Below are 14392 nucleotides of genomic sequence, written 5' to 3' on the forward strand. Positions count from 1 at the left end.
CCATACCCCCCCTCCCACTTGGATCGCCTTTTTTAACTCTGTAAAATAGAAAAGAAAATGATAGAAAATTCAAAAAATAAATCAAAATGATCGTGGGAAAAAGTTACATCCGAATTCACTAGGGTTTACCCGGTTAGCCAATTTTTAGATTCTCAAAATTCCAAATTAAAAATATGAAAGCAGGAAGATTTTAGTTTTTTGCTAGAAATTTAGGATTATATATTTTTTTACTTTTTTAAAAAATTAAAATTAATAATTGCATCCTGCATAAAGATTACTATTACTTTTCAGGTTTATGAAATTATAAAATTTCCAAATTTTCAAGTTTTAGGTTTGGCAAAAAAAATAAAAAAATTGAAAATAATTAAAAATAATACAAATTATAAAGTTAATGTTTATTTATTTATTCAAGATTATTATTACATCATTACTTTTGTTTATTAAAAGAATTATTTGAAACTCAAACAATAAAGAAATATGACATCGACCAACATGTTAATAGGATTGATATGATACTAGTATCACATAAATGCACGCGAAGCACTTGGATGCGGGACGGAAAGGAACTTGGAAGTTAAGCGTGCTAGTACTAGAGTAGTGGGAGGATGGGTGACCGAGCGGAAAATTTGAGCACGAGTAAGTAATTTGAGTAGAGATAAGTGTAGTTAGAGACTAAACTTGTGAAATAACTAAAATATTAGAAATTCTAAAAAAAAAAGAAAAAAAGAGGGAGTGGAAAATAATTCAAAAATTAATTACGGTAGTGGGGTTCTACCGCGGCAGCATTTTGGGGCGTTTTCCTGCCGCGAAAGACCCTTTAGCACCAATTCGCATTACGAACCTGTGCTAAAGGTCCTCTCGCTCGGACGCTCGGCAGCCGCCACGTGGTGATACTTAGCACCGGTTGGTCATCCGGTGCATATGGCCCTTACCAACCGGTGCTAAAGGCCCGTTTTTCACTAGTGACATCACATATTTTAAGCAACAATGGCTCTATAAAGGTTTTTTTCTAAGCGAAGACAAATTTTTTATCTCATTCGATTAGTTAAAAAGTTTAACAAGTTACAATAACAATACTTTAAAAGTGGATAGAAAAACGGATTACTCTCCTAGTATTATTTCACTTTAATGTTTTGCCCCCGCGGACACCCATAGCTTCCCGTCTTTCTTGATCTTTTGTCGAATGGAACCCTCAGACGAGCTTGTTTGTTTTGAAAGACTCTTTCATTTCTTTCATTTCAAATCTCCCAAGTGGCTAACAAAGTGAGAGAGCCCATTGCTTTCCCTTTGGGAGAGTCGGTCATACGATGCCACCAATCATCAAGGGATAGTGTTGGCCAATCTTGAACATCAAGGGAATAAATCACAAGACACTCCTTGATGATGACTCATAGTTTAATAGTATAAGAGCAATGCGTGAACAAGTGATTTTCCGATTCCGTGGTTCATTTGCACAAAGGGCATAAGTCACAACTTGGCCAATCTCTCTTCTCTAATTTGTCCGTGATAACTGCAAAAACACAGATCAATTGTAGCTAGTTTCGAAATAAGAGTATCGAACCACGAGGAGTTACTAGTTAGGGTCTTAATGCTCCTTGCTACTATCTACTCCCTCTCTCACAGTTTATTAGGCGTGCGAGTACCTCTAGATCGCAAATTTGATCAAGTTAGCATTAATTATATGTTTTAAAAATTATATCATTAGAAAGTTTAAATGTTCTATTTTCTAATGATATAATTTTTTGCATTATATAATTTAAATTATATAGGTTAAATTGGCGACCTAGGGATACGGGGTAGACTAGTAAACTGAGATGGAGGGAGTACTAAAGATTACTTATAAATTGTTTTCTAATCCCAAAATGTTTAAAAGGAGGGTGTTATAAATGATTGAATATAAAACAAATAAAGAAGTAAAAGCGTTATAGAAAATGGGTTGAAACTTAATATGACAAAGTGTTCTCAGGGATTATTAGATCCACCTCTAGCATTAGGATTCATGTTAATCAAGATAAAGTATGCTTTTAATCATATTGTCTGTGGGAGAGCTCCATAATAAGATGCACCTATAAAGCCATCGGCCATCGCATCTCTAAACAACCACATCAGCTAGTCTTCTGCAAGCCACATATTGACTATTGCTATTAAGGGTTTTACCCCGTGGTTATCGCTATGAGCTTGGTGAGTCCCTCTTATCCCCCTCATTAATGTGTTAAAGTGCCGATATAGTAATGTCACTTCTCGCTGCTCACTTTACCACACTTCAAAGGGTAGTTCCCTCTCGAGACCATAAGGCAAATATTACATGGTGCACAACACATAATATCAAGAGAGAGAACTAACACACAGTAATACTTAAAACCATAAATCATCTTAGATTCATCTCATATTCATGCTAGGGTTTCTCCATCTCCCCAAGAACTAATAGGACTACTCACACATGAAAGCAATCAAGAACATCATCATAATCATGGAGGGGATTAAAGGAATGGAATGAATTCGAATACAAATCCACCATAGCGGTCAAGATTACAACTATGGTTGGAGGTGGATGATGACGATGGTGCAGCGGTTGATGATGATGAAAGGGATGATGACGATGGTGCAGCGGTTGATGATGATGAAAGGGATGATGCCTTGTCCTCCGAGGATCCACGTAGCAGCCCAGATGTTGTCTTCTCCAAAGTTCCTTCTCGAGATCTGATCTGGGGCGGTGTTTCTCTGTTTTGCGGAGCTGTGTGTCTCGGATCTCTCCACCGTATGCGTCTGGTGAAAGTATTTGATGAGGGGGTGCTTCTGGCAGGCGGTACGGGCGGGCCTTGCCCATACCGATGCCCGTTAAAGTTAGTGGAAGTTGTCCTCGCATTGTCCTTTCACCCAGATGCATAATTAAGTGCTAAAATGATTTCTATCACGTCAAAATGCCAAAAAAATGACAGTTTTCATTGATATTTCATCATTGCCTTATTATTTCAAGACTCTGTGTAAACAAGCATAAAAGAGCGCGGTAGCGCGGTGACATACAAAAATCCTACTACCACTCAATGATAACTTAATAAAATAATGATGTAAAAACATGGTAAAAATACACTCATCAGTCCACCGTCCAAATCCTATTTTGGAGAGCAGGCCACGCAAAAAAATTCATAATTTTTGTCGTGTTTTTAGTGAAATGTTGAACCGAAGGAGTATAACATATAGGTAAGTATAGCTCACTTGTGGATCTTCTCGTCTCTTGGTCACTGTGCAAATATGGAGTATAGATTGGATAATTGCTAATTTGTGATGACTTAAAAATACTCCTTCTGGCAAAAATTATTTAACGCAGTCATATAATACGTGAGTAGTATGTCCAGTATAAATGTACTGTTCGGTCAATTTACACCTGGGCAAAGTTCGGGCCAGGCCGGGTTTCGGGCCAAGCTTAAAAAAGCCCGCCGGTAAAAAGTCAGGCCCGAGCCCGGCCCGACCCGACCGTCGGGCCTGTAATTTAAGCCCGAACCCAGCCCGAATGAGAAAAAGCCCGGCCCGACCAGCCTAAAATGCGCAAAAGTGAAGGCCCGAGCCCGGCCTTGCCCGACGTTAGGCTCAGATTTTAGGTTCAAGCCCGGCCCGAAGTGCAAGCCCACCCAGCCCTGTCCGGGATTTTCGGGCCGGGCCGTCCGGGCGGGCTGCCCATGCCCGGTCAATTACACTCACATGACATGGAATGCTGCCCGTCGTTTTCACTTTTCGCAGCTCCAGTGCATGCGCATGCATGCAGTGAAACTATCCCAGAAAGGAAAGATGCTGCCGATGCGCTTTCGATGTGTTTTGCTCGTTTGAAGAAACAAAGGAATCATGAAACGCACTAGCCAGTGGCCAAGCTCAATCTCTCCCGCAGCGTCTTGCCTCTGCAGTCAGCTAGCTCTCCCTCTGCACAAATCCTCTTCGACTCCTTGTTCTTGTACACACAGAGAGCCCCCAAAGAGTCTGACTGAGGTATAGATCTGGCCTACTATTAATCTGTGTTCATGGGGGTTGCATACTCGTATTGGTCATCCCTTTCTCCTCACCTTCCCCTTTTTTCGTTCGACTGATTGAGAAGAGAGAACTCTTCAAAGAAAGGTGGAGCTGCTCTATTCTTCTAGATCTGTAGAACAGAAAATTTCTTGTCTCGCCTTTCAATTCAGCAAGAAGATGTATGCATGCTCCTGATTCCTACCCTCTCCCTCTGCATTTGATCTCCCTCTTATTTCTCTGCCTTTACCCCCTTCACACCTCCGAATAATGTGATCCTGCACACCGGATCTTTTCCATATGATTTATTTGCCTGTTCTTTAATGTAGTAGAATGAAAATTGATCCGTTTCTTTGATGTTATTGCAGCAACAGTTGTGATGTTCTGCTTTTTACTGCAACTCTTGTACTCTTTGTTTTTTTCTTAACCAAATAGTTCATTATTCCCCCCTTGCCTGGTTGGCTGGTTCGTCATGCATCATTTTCACTGTTTTCAACAGCTGGTCCGTGAATTATTTTCTCCTTTTGTCAGTTCAGTTGCCAGTTCAATTATGCTGCCTGCAAGTGTTTTAGTTTTAGCCGGGGTCCAAATTTCACCATTTGTTACACATATATATTGGTTAATGGTTAACTAGGATGCAGACATGCAGTGACCACTGTAGTGCCTGTGGATGCCCAGAATCACTTTGTATAAAAATATTCTTTGGGTTTTCCGTTCTCTTCCATACTTCCACTCACGTTAACTGAACATTAGGTTGGAAGAGAAGAGCTGGAACTAGTTTTATGCTGCCAGTTCCTTGTCTCTTGTTAAGTTGTCGAGTTTAAGATCCCAATTGTCAATATCAACACTACTGTTTGCATGTTGCTCGTGAATAGCCGTTGTCTGAGTTCCTTTTTGATAAACAACCTCATTGTGTACAATGAGTGTGCATCATCTTGTTTGCATTCTGAAATCTCTGAAGCTCATCATATTCAACTCATACTCCCAGAACAAATCTAGAAAGTTGTAAACGTAAACCTACACACATCCACAAAAGAAGCTCATTGGCTCATCCTGCTTACTGCCTGTTCTTGTTGACACTGGATTTGGCAACCTGGAGGCTGCGGTAAACTGCACTCAGCCTTGCAAGCGCAGGCTTGGTCAAGTCAGGCCTGGATTAGTTGTCGCTGACCTGATTCTTGACTGCCTTGGCATCTTGTGGAACACCTTGCGCATGACAGTCCTGTGGGAGAAGGCAGCAGGTCTGTTCTGCTTCTTTGTCTTGGTGGTGAAGAGGACCACAGTGTCACAGTTTTCTTGTTTGCCAGGCCAGAGTAGGAGTGGACATTATAGAGATTGTTTGGCTCCTTGCTTAACTGAACCTTGGCGTTGCTGTTTTCCAAACTGCTTGATCAGAAAGCAGCAGTCCTTCTTGACAAGCTGCCACCAAGAGAACCGAAACAGCCGGCATGTATCCTAACTGGTGATTGGAGTGACGCGCCGCGAATCGGTTTGCCTCCTCCTTAATCAATGAAAAGGCTGAGCTCCTTCCCTGTTACAGCAAAAATGAAAAATTCTCTGAAACTTGCCCTGTTGATGTTGATGTGCCTGTGCTTGTAGAGTAACAATTTGTATACACAAATGTTTTGTCTTTCCATTCCCCTCCCATAGTTGATAGTTCGAGTGTCACAAGAGCAACTGAACATTAGTTGCCCATTTCTTCAGAAGCTGACCCCTGATTTGACCTCTAAGATCTCTTGCATTGTGTATTTCCGATTGCTTATGATTTGTACTTTTGTAGACATTAAGATTGATGTTGCGCTACTCCCACTGTAGAAAGTGTTGCATGGAGTTCCAATCTGCCATTAGTTGCAAAGTAATGCTCTTGCTCTCTGACTATACCTCTCTAATTTAGTTCTTGTTCAATGCAGGATCGGCATGGAGCGTCACGACTACTTCCTGCTGGTGACGACGGCGACCTGCGCAGCGCTGGCCGTCGCGTCGTTCCTGATCTTGATCGTTCCCTCCCCGCACTACGTCATCCCGGTGGAACTCTTTCAGTAAGTCTCCTCTGTTTCTCTTGCATTTGGTTGGTTTAACCGCAAAAAAATGGAAGAAACGAGTTGAGATCATTCGTACCACGTGCAATCACTCATGCCCAGGTTCATGGTGGCGTCGACCGGGGCGCAGATGATGTGGTGCCTCATGGCGATACCCGTCCACATCTGCATCCTCCTTGGGTGGACGGCGCCGCAGGAGCTTTTCTCATACGAGTCAGTGGTGATACACTGGGTACGTCTGCTTCCTAATATGCAATGCACACAAACACTATCATACCTAGCTAACCTAGTTTATACGTATGGTGCTGAATGCAGATCTTGACGGCTGAGTCTCTGGTCTGGGCCTCAGTCGGGGTGGGTCTCGTCCACAGCCAGCACTTCGCTCGCAGCTCCTGCGCTGGCTTGTCGGGGGCCGTCTGCCGGACCAGGTGCGAGCTATCCTCGTGGCTTGCCCTGGTCATGGCGGCCCTCAGCATCGTCGACGCCCTGGTTCTCCGTTGGGCCACAAGCCGCACGCATGGCGCTGCCCACGCCTGTTCAGTTTAAGGCTTTGCAGACAACCGTATCCATGATTGCTGCAAGCTTTTCATTCTTCGTGCGTGGAGGCTGGAGAGTATACACCTTCATGTGTTTGGTTGATGGTGTTGTGGGTCGTGTGGCAGCCTATAGCTAGCCAGATGTGAACCTTTGATGTGTTCGGATGGACTTCTAGATTTCCTGCCTGATCCAGATTTCACCCCAGTATATATGCTCATGTGCTGATGGACTTCTAGATTACTGTTGTGTTGTTGGTTGGTTGCTACAATGCTCGCTGCTCCCTATCTGATCGAAGAGCTGTTGTGTTTTGGTTGATTGTGCATGATGCTCCCTGCTGCTGTCCATTCCACATATATTTTGTGGATACTAGGAGGCAAAGGTGCTCGCCGCGCCCGTGGCTTTACCTCCTTGGCGGGTATGGTCAGTGTTAGCAAATAATATATGTATATGTTCAATGGTTCATAGGCTGTTGAATTGCAGCAGTTTCAGAATTAGTGTCTCTTCATCACAAATACGATGAGGCACATAATATAAGCAATTCATATATACACTGGACTGGGTGAGACGACAATGGTTGATAATTAAGGTGATTATACATCGATGGCCAAGTACTTACTTCTATAGGATATTGAAAGTAAGGCACATAGGTCCTCAATATTATGCATATTAGTTTTGCTGGTAAAGGTTGGAGAATTAAACTTCTGATCCAAGATTACTATCTCGCTAGTGCTTCTTCTCTATCTATAGTTCTCTATCTTCAGTATACTGCGGGGGTAGTGTGTAATTTAATCTAGCAGAATCACATGTGCACTGAAGTGAATACCTAACAGGTAGAAACAAAACAAGGTTAAACAAATAAAGAGTAGAACAATAATAAATAACAAAGTAGAACAAATAATATAAGCATTGAATCAATGTGCAGTAAAGTGAATACCTGAAAGGATTGTATTGTCTCCTGTAAGCCTCTGCAGGATATCAAATGTCTTGCAGTGTATGCAAACAGAGGAAAGCTACCAGGCTGTGGATTCCTAAACTTTTTAGCACTGAGTAACTTTGATTCTGTACAAATGATCCACTACTCCGTATTTCACTATTTCTTCTGTGCATCAGCAACCATGAACGTTCCAAAGGTGTAAAACTGAACTTCTTTTAGCTCTGCCTTGAATCGGCCCACACGATTACCTGTGACCCGCACCTCCGGGCTCCAGCATGTCGACGCCGCACCACCTGGCCTCGTTGTCGATCCGTGATGGAGGGTGGGGACGCAACAGAGCACAGCGTGTCGCGGGGACGCAGCAGGACACGGCGGCTGCGACGGTCAACGGCGACCGCCGACCTCGCCAGGCCGAGATTGGGCGCCGACGGTCTCGGGCGGGCGGCTGGCGAGCAGGGCATGGCCGAGGCGATGCGGGCGCGGGCCAGCCAAGGGCGCGGACAGTCTTGTGGCGGGTGGCGCGCGTGCGGTGGTCGACGCCGACGCGCGTCTCCGGCGGCCGACGAGCCCAGCCTCTCCCACTCTTTGATTTGGTCAACATCACACATATATAGTACAGTAGAAAAAAATAAAAAGAATAAACTGACAGCTCTGGCCCACCGCAAAATTACAGAAACGCCCCAGAATTTAGGCCTATCCAATATGTATCTCCCTAGAGTGTTATCTCCTTTGCCACGTCAGCACTGATAGTGGGTCCTACTGTTAGTTTTCGTGTTAGCACAGCTAAAAATGCGAATGAGTGGATATTACGATGAATTCTCGCAATACCGGTGACTTTTTGCAATTTCGACGAATAGTGGTGGGTTTGCGAACTTTTCACGGTAATGTGGTGGTTTTTTAAATTAACTCAGGATGAACTAGAACATGTATAGTGGGTATCTAGACAATTTGAACCTCCATCGGTATGCATTGGGTTGTTTATTTGAGGAGAACTGTCTAAGAACTATCTACTCAAGTTTACCTTCCTCCGAACCTCCATCAGTATGTATTTGTTTATTTGACGAAAACTGTCTAAGAACTATCTACTCAAGTTTACCTTTCCTCCGACCCACCGAACACGTCACAACCATAGTTCAAAGTCAGTTTTGCAAAAAAAAAAAAATCTTAGTACTTTCAGAACATTTCAGATTTGACTTTTAAATTCAAATTTCAAACTGAAATCTTGTCTTCGTACCTCGAGACAGAACGCAAGGGCTGCGTGCTCCAGGCAACTCGAGGCATATCCTAAGAGCATTTCCAACAGGACAACGCAAACGGACGTTGAGCAACCGTTTGCGTTCGCGGTTGCGTCCGCGCGGACGAAAAATGTACCTGAATCCTGCTCCAGTGGAGCGATACATAGTGACCGGGCCGTCCGTAGCGACGCAAACGCGGCCCAAATATGCGGCAGGTTTGCGTCTCCACGGACGCTGCGTAGTCGCGCAAAGTGACCGCGTTGGTTGCATCCAGGCCCGCTAGGCAGTGACTAGCTAACTAAAATATTTCTTCATTACTATTGATTAGCCAAAAGGACCATAGAGATGGTTAGTCGAGTTAACCTAAAACTACAACGGTCGTACCTACTCGCCGTCACGCGCCTACCACGGCTGGGGTTACTCGCAGTCGTGCTGCCTACTACTGGCCGCCAGAGGGGCCAGCGCTGTCGTCGAAGCGCGAGCGCTTCACGCGCTCCTCCTCCTCCTCCTCCTCGAGGCGCGCGGGGAAAGATAGAGGGAGGTGAGATGGAGCTGAAGGACGCCAAACACGGCGTTGTGGTGGAGGATCTGTTGTGTTATGGCTCGTTCGATGGTGGAGCTCAAGAACCATGGCCATTTTCACTCTGGAAGGAATGGGCTTTGGATATATCAGAAATAATAATTTCAATAATTGGTGAACAATTAGTTGCTGCCACGTGTTGCTTTAGATTTTCTTGTAAAACAATGAGCTTTGTATAGAGGAGGAAATAAGTGCATTAGAGCAATTTGTTGCCTAACTCACTATTGCCTGTTCCTAATTTAGCTTGGGGGTGTTGCTGCAATTTAGCTGCTTGTGTTGTATGAATTATTCCCTGTTTGGTACTTCTATTTATTTTGGCACAATTTTGAACTATTTATTTCCTCAAATTATAGCAGTTGAAGTAATAACCTTCACAAAGTTGGTTTCAAAATATTCTTAAAATATAGGTAAATGTGATATATAGGAAAAACTATTTGGGGTTGCTGCTGGAGATGGACAATATAGGAGAAATCACGTTTAGGGAAGTCCCCTACAGATAGATATAGGAAAGAAAATATAGAGGTCTGCTAGACTTGCTCTTGGTTTGGAAGTTGTTCTTCTATTGGTTGTCTTTATGTGATTGGTTCTTGCCTGCAGATCCGTAAGGCTCAAATCCTCTACCCCGTATACAATGTGTGCGTGGATAAGAGACTATTGCTGCTTAAGGTGGAGACTCGTGAAAATCCCGCAAAAATAAAGTCTGAGAGGTAGCTAGAATGAAAACTTTATTGCATAGAAAATAGTCGAGAATTTTTTATTTAAACCCACTGTAACCCTGGTTATCTACTACTCTTTCATAGTTCTTCCTTTATCGGCACATAACAGTCATCCGAAACGTTCCCTTGTATAAAGGTAGATTAATTATAATCCACTTTCATGAACGTGCAATGGGTTTTGCAGTCTTCCATCGACGGATAGCACAATGGTTTGTCGAAGCACGTATAGCATGTCCCGGCACCGACGCATTTACTGGTTTCGATGCGATCCACGCCTATGACTCTACCTGCAATAACACGAAAATAACATATTAGCTTCCGACCCATAGCCATGGATGCATATAAAAGTCCAAGTAGAAGATCATTATAAATACAGTATTACTCATAATTAAGGCGTGAATTAAACAAAAGCATAGGAAGAAGGCGATGCTTTTCATAGCCAACTTACATTGTGCATGACTAGCAAAGCATAGGAGAAGGAACAATAACGCCTGGACGAGCTTCGTGCACTTCTCCATATGAATGGTGTGTGTAACACTTGCTGGCAGGGTGGATCCTGGCTTGTGTCAAGACCACGCGATGCTAGCATATATATAGAGGGGAACTGATAGACGGATATATACAGGAGCAATTAATTCGTAGAGATTAGTTTGGTATGGATTGATAAATGGATATTTAGAGCCAGTATATTTTTAGATACTCAATTATTAATTGGTAGAGACTAATTCGGCATGACTTGGTAAACGGATATTTAGGGCCAGTTAATTGGTAGATACTCTATTAATTGGTAGAGAATAATTTGGCACGACTTGATGATGGTTTTCCTTCCAGAGTTATCTGGTCCTGCAGCTGCAATGTCGGCGGTTTTTAGTGGATCCATGTTACATTTAGATCCTAGGCACAAATTTTCTCCGATCCATAGATGAATACATAGTTTAATTTATTCAAAATTACTTTGTTAACAAGGTGTTATCACCAGAATTTAACTAAGTCTGGGGATGGGCCGTGATTAAATGGACTTAGAAGATATACATGGAAGATATTCCCGAACCGGCCTTGTATAAGAAGTTTGGGCAAGATTGCCCGTGTATCTGTAAATATAGTAGGATACGTGTCGGTTAGAATTAAGAGATAGAGTTTAGCTCGTACACGGTTGGGTTTATTCCCAAGTTAGAGAGTCTACGGACTATAAATATGTATCTAGGGTTATTGAGAAAGGAGGACGATCACGTTCACAACAAATCAATCTAGGCGCATCGCCACCCCTTGTTTCGAGGGTTTCTCCCGGGTAAGCAACATGCTGCCTAGATCGCATCTTGCGATCTAGGCAGTATCAGTTTATTCGTTATTGCTGTTGCTCGTGCTGAAGCCTTTTTGATGGCGAGCAACACCCTTATCTTAGGTATTTTGGGGTTGATCACAATGCTTCCACGATGCACTTGTTTAGCTACGCTACCCCTCGATATCCAGCTGCCCTTACACCTATTTTAGGTGTAAGGGCAGCATCTTGCTTGTTCATTATTTAGTAGATCTAATCTGTTATAGTTGCTCCTTGTTCTTCAAGGATTGGTTTGATATCCGTATGGTTAGGCCTTATAAATGGGTTGAAGGATCCGGTAGTGCGTAAGGTGTGGTTTACTAAGCTCTAGAGGGATTGTTCCGGGGATCAACTTCACGTTGGTTTTTAGGCCTCTTTAGTGCTGGTTTTCTATCATCTTACGTATCTGTTAGGCTTAATTACGCATAGGATGTTCCGATTATACGGTGAAAACCCTAGACTATCGTAGATTAGCTTAGCTTGATATTGATAAAGCATGATCCCCATGTCCTTATAAATCTAAACATGAACCATGGGGCAATCGGCTCTTTGAGCCAATCCACAGAACAACTTAAGAGCCGATCGGGGCTCGTATTTAATGTTTACGTGTTTGCCATGCAGGAAACTAGTCGAAGCAATCCATCACCTTCCTGACCAGGTATAGGTCAGGTGGCACGCCCTCGTAAGCACCAGGACGCGTGTGCCAGAAGGCATTGCGGGCCGTCGCCCGAGGGACCAGGGTCAGCCGCAATCCTGGGAGCCTCCCGGCTCTACTGTGTTGCCCGTCGTTGCTCGCCGGTGGGTTTCTGACCGCAACACAAGGTTGATCAAGTCTTGTTATCAAAACAGTTTTATATGAATCATAACTTTGCATTTCACAATATGATTATGTTACGATAGGCATAGTCCCAATCATGACAATATCATTCTCTTTTTTTGGCTTGGGCAAAGGCAAATGAAATTTCCCAATTTGGATAGTATCAACATTAATAATTGAGTTTAGACCATAATTTCCATCAATCTTCTTGGGAAAAAATTGTACACTCTTTTTCATCGACATTGAAAGTTATTTTTCCTTGGTTGCAATCAATAACAGTCTCTGCAATGTTAAGAAAAGGTCTCCCAAAAATAATAGACATGTTATCATCTTCAGGCATTTCCAACACAACAAAGTCAGTTAATATCATACAATTATGAGCAACTTGACTAGCAACATCCTCACATATACCAACAGGAATAGTAGTAGACTTATCAGCCATTTGCAAGGATACATCAGTTGGTACTAATTTTTATAGATTAAGTCTTCTATGGAGAGAAAAATGCATAACACTAACTCCTGCTCCCAAGTCACATAGAGCAGTTCTAACATAATTATTTTTGATGGAGCACGGAATAGTGGGTATACCTGGATTACCAAGCTTCTTTGGAACCTTACCATTAAAAGAGTAGTTAGCAAGCATAGTGGAGATTTCCTCATTTGGAATCTTCATTTTATTAGAGACAATATCTTTCATATACTTAGAATAAGAAGGCAGTTTAATAGCATCAGTTAAAGAAATTTGCAAAAACAAAGGCTTCATCCATTTACAAAACCTGTTATAGTGCTCTTCTTCCTTCGATTTATGTTTTTTATCAGGAAAAGGCATTGGTTTTTGCACCCAAGGTTCTCTCTCACTACCATGTTTAGTAGCAATGAAATCTTCCTTAGTGTATTTTGTATTCTTAGTATGCTTTTCAGGTTCCTCTTCAATTTCTTCTTTATCTGAAGCATCATTGTTTATCATTACCACTTTCAGTTTCAGCATCAGAAATAGATATTCTATTAGGATCCTTAGCATGTTCAGAGGATTCTACAACAGTTTTATGTTTCTTTTTTTTCTTAGACTTAATCGTAGCATCATTAGCTTATTGAGAATCTTGTTCAATTCTCTTTGGATGTCCTTCAGGATATAAAGGATCCTCATTAGAAACACCATTTCTAGTTCTTATTTCATAAGCATGTTTTTCCCTAGAAGCATTAACTAGCAAATCTTTTTGCACTTTAGTGAGCAGATCAATTTGAGTTTGAACCATATGGAAATGTTTAACAAGCATTTTAACATCATTAGAGGTTCTTTCCATAATATCATGCAAATTATTGATAACTCTAGAATTTTCCATTAGGTGATGTTCCACTCTCTTATTAAAATTATCTTGCTTAAAATATAATTATCAAATTCATCTAAGCATTGATCAGGAGGTTTGGAGTAGGGAATATCTCTACTATCAAAGCGTTGGAGAGAGTGTACCTCAATAGTGGAAGAACGAGGGATTGTCTTAGATAATTCTTCTATAGCTGGTAGATTCTTCACATCTTCAGATTTAATACCCTTCTCCTTAAGAGATTTTTTGGCTTCCGACATCACTTCATCATTTAATTCAATCATTCCCCTTTTCTTCGGTGTTGGTATTGGCTCCGGTGTAGTCCAATAATCTTAATTTTTGCTTATTTTAGCCAATAATTCATCAACTTCAGCAGGGGTTCTTTTCCTGAAAACACAACCCGCACAACTATCCAGGTATGTCCTAGATTCAAAAGTTAGTCCATTATAAAATATATCAAGAAGTTCATTTTTAGCTAATGGATGTTTAGGTAGTCCTCTAATTAAAGAACAAAATCTTGCCCAAGATTTAGGCAATTTCTCTCCTTCTACCTGCACAAAGTCAAAGATTTTCTTCAAAGCAGCATGTTGAGCACTAGCAGGAAAACATTTATGAAAGAAAGCATTAACCAAACCAATAGGACTATCAATAGATCTAGAAGATAAATTATCATACCAAATTTTAGCTGCTCTTTTCAGAGAGAAAGGAAAAAAATTGTGATAAAGTAAGTGTAAAATACATACTTTTCGGTTAAAAAGTTATCATTTTGTATTTCGTAAAATACGAGGCATTGTGAATAAAAATTTATGAAGTATATTATTGATGTATATATCTAGCTACATATTTTTCAACCAAATTTTCTAAGAGTCAGAGGTACAGTTTTATATTTCTT

At 41.7% G+C, this 14392-nt stretch overlaps 1 long non-coding RNA gene and 1 pseudogene across 1 annotated transcript; both read right to left on the minus strand.

The window, feature by feature from the left end:
- Positions 1-4810: 4810 nt before the first annotated feature.
- LOC124682178 lies at positions 4811-5636 on the minus strand (annotated as a pseudogene).
- A 1422-nt stretch (positions 5637-7058) lies between these two features.
- Positions 7059-7857, minus strand: LOC124682175. Its single transcript, XR_006996179.1, has 2 exons — positions 7510-7857; positions 7059-7398 (listed from the first exon to the last, which is right to left on the minus strand). It is a non-coding gene; the product is annotated as an uncharacterized LOC124682175 (long non-coding RNA).
- Between the last annotated feature and the right edge of the window lie 6535 nt (positions 7858-14392).

Source organism: Lolium rigidum, unplaced genomic scaffold (genome assembly GCF_022539505.1).
Source record: "Lolium rigidum isolate FL_2022 unplaced genomic scaffold, APGP_CSIRO_Lrig_0.1 contig_69946_1, whole genome shotgun sequence".
Classification (NCBI taxonomy): domain Eukaryota; kingdom Viridiplantae; phylum Streptophyta; class Magnoliopsida; order Poales; family Poaceae; genus Lolium; species Lolium rigidum.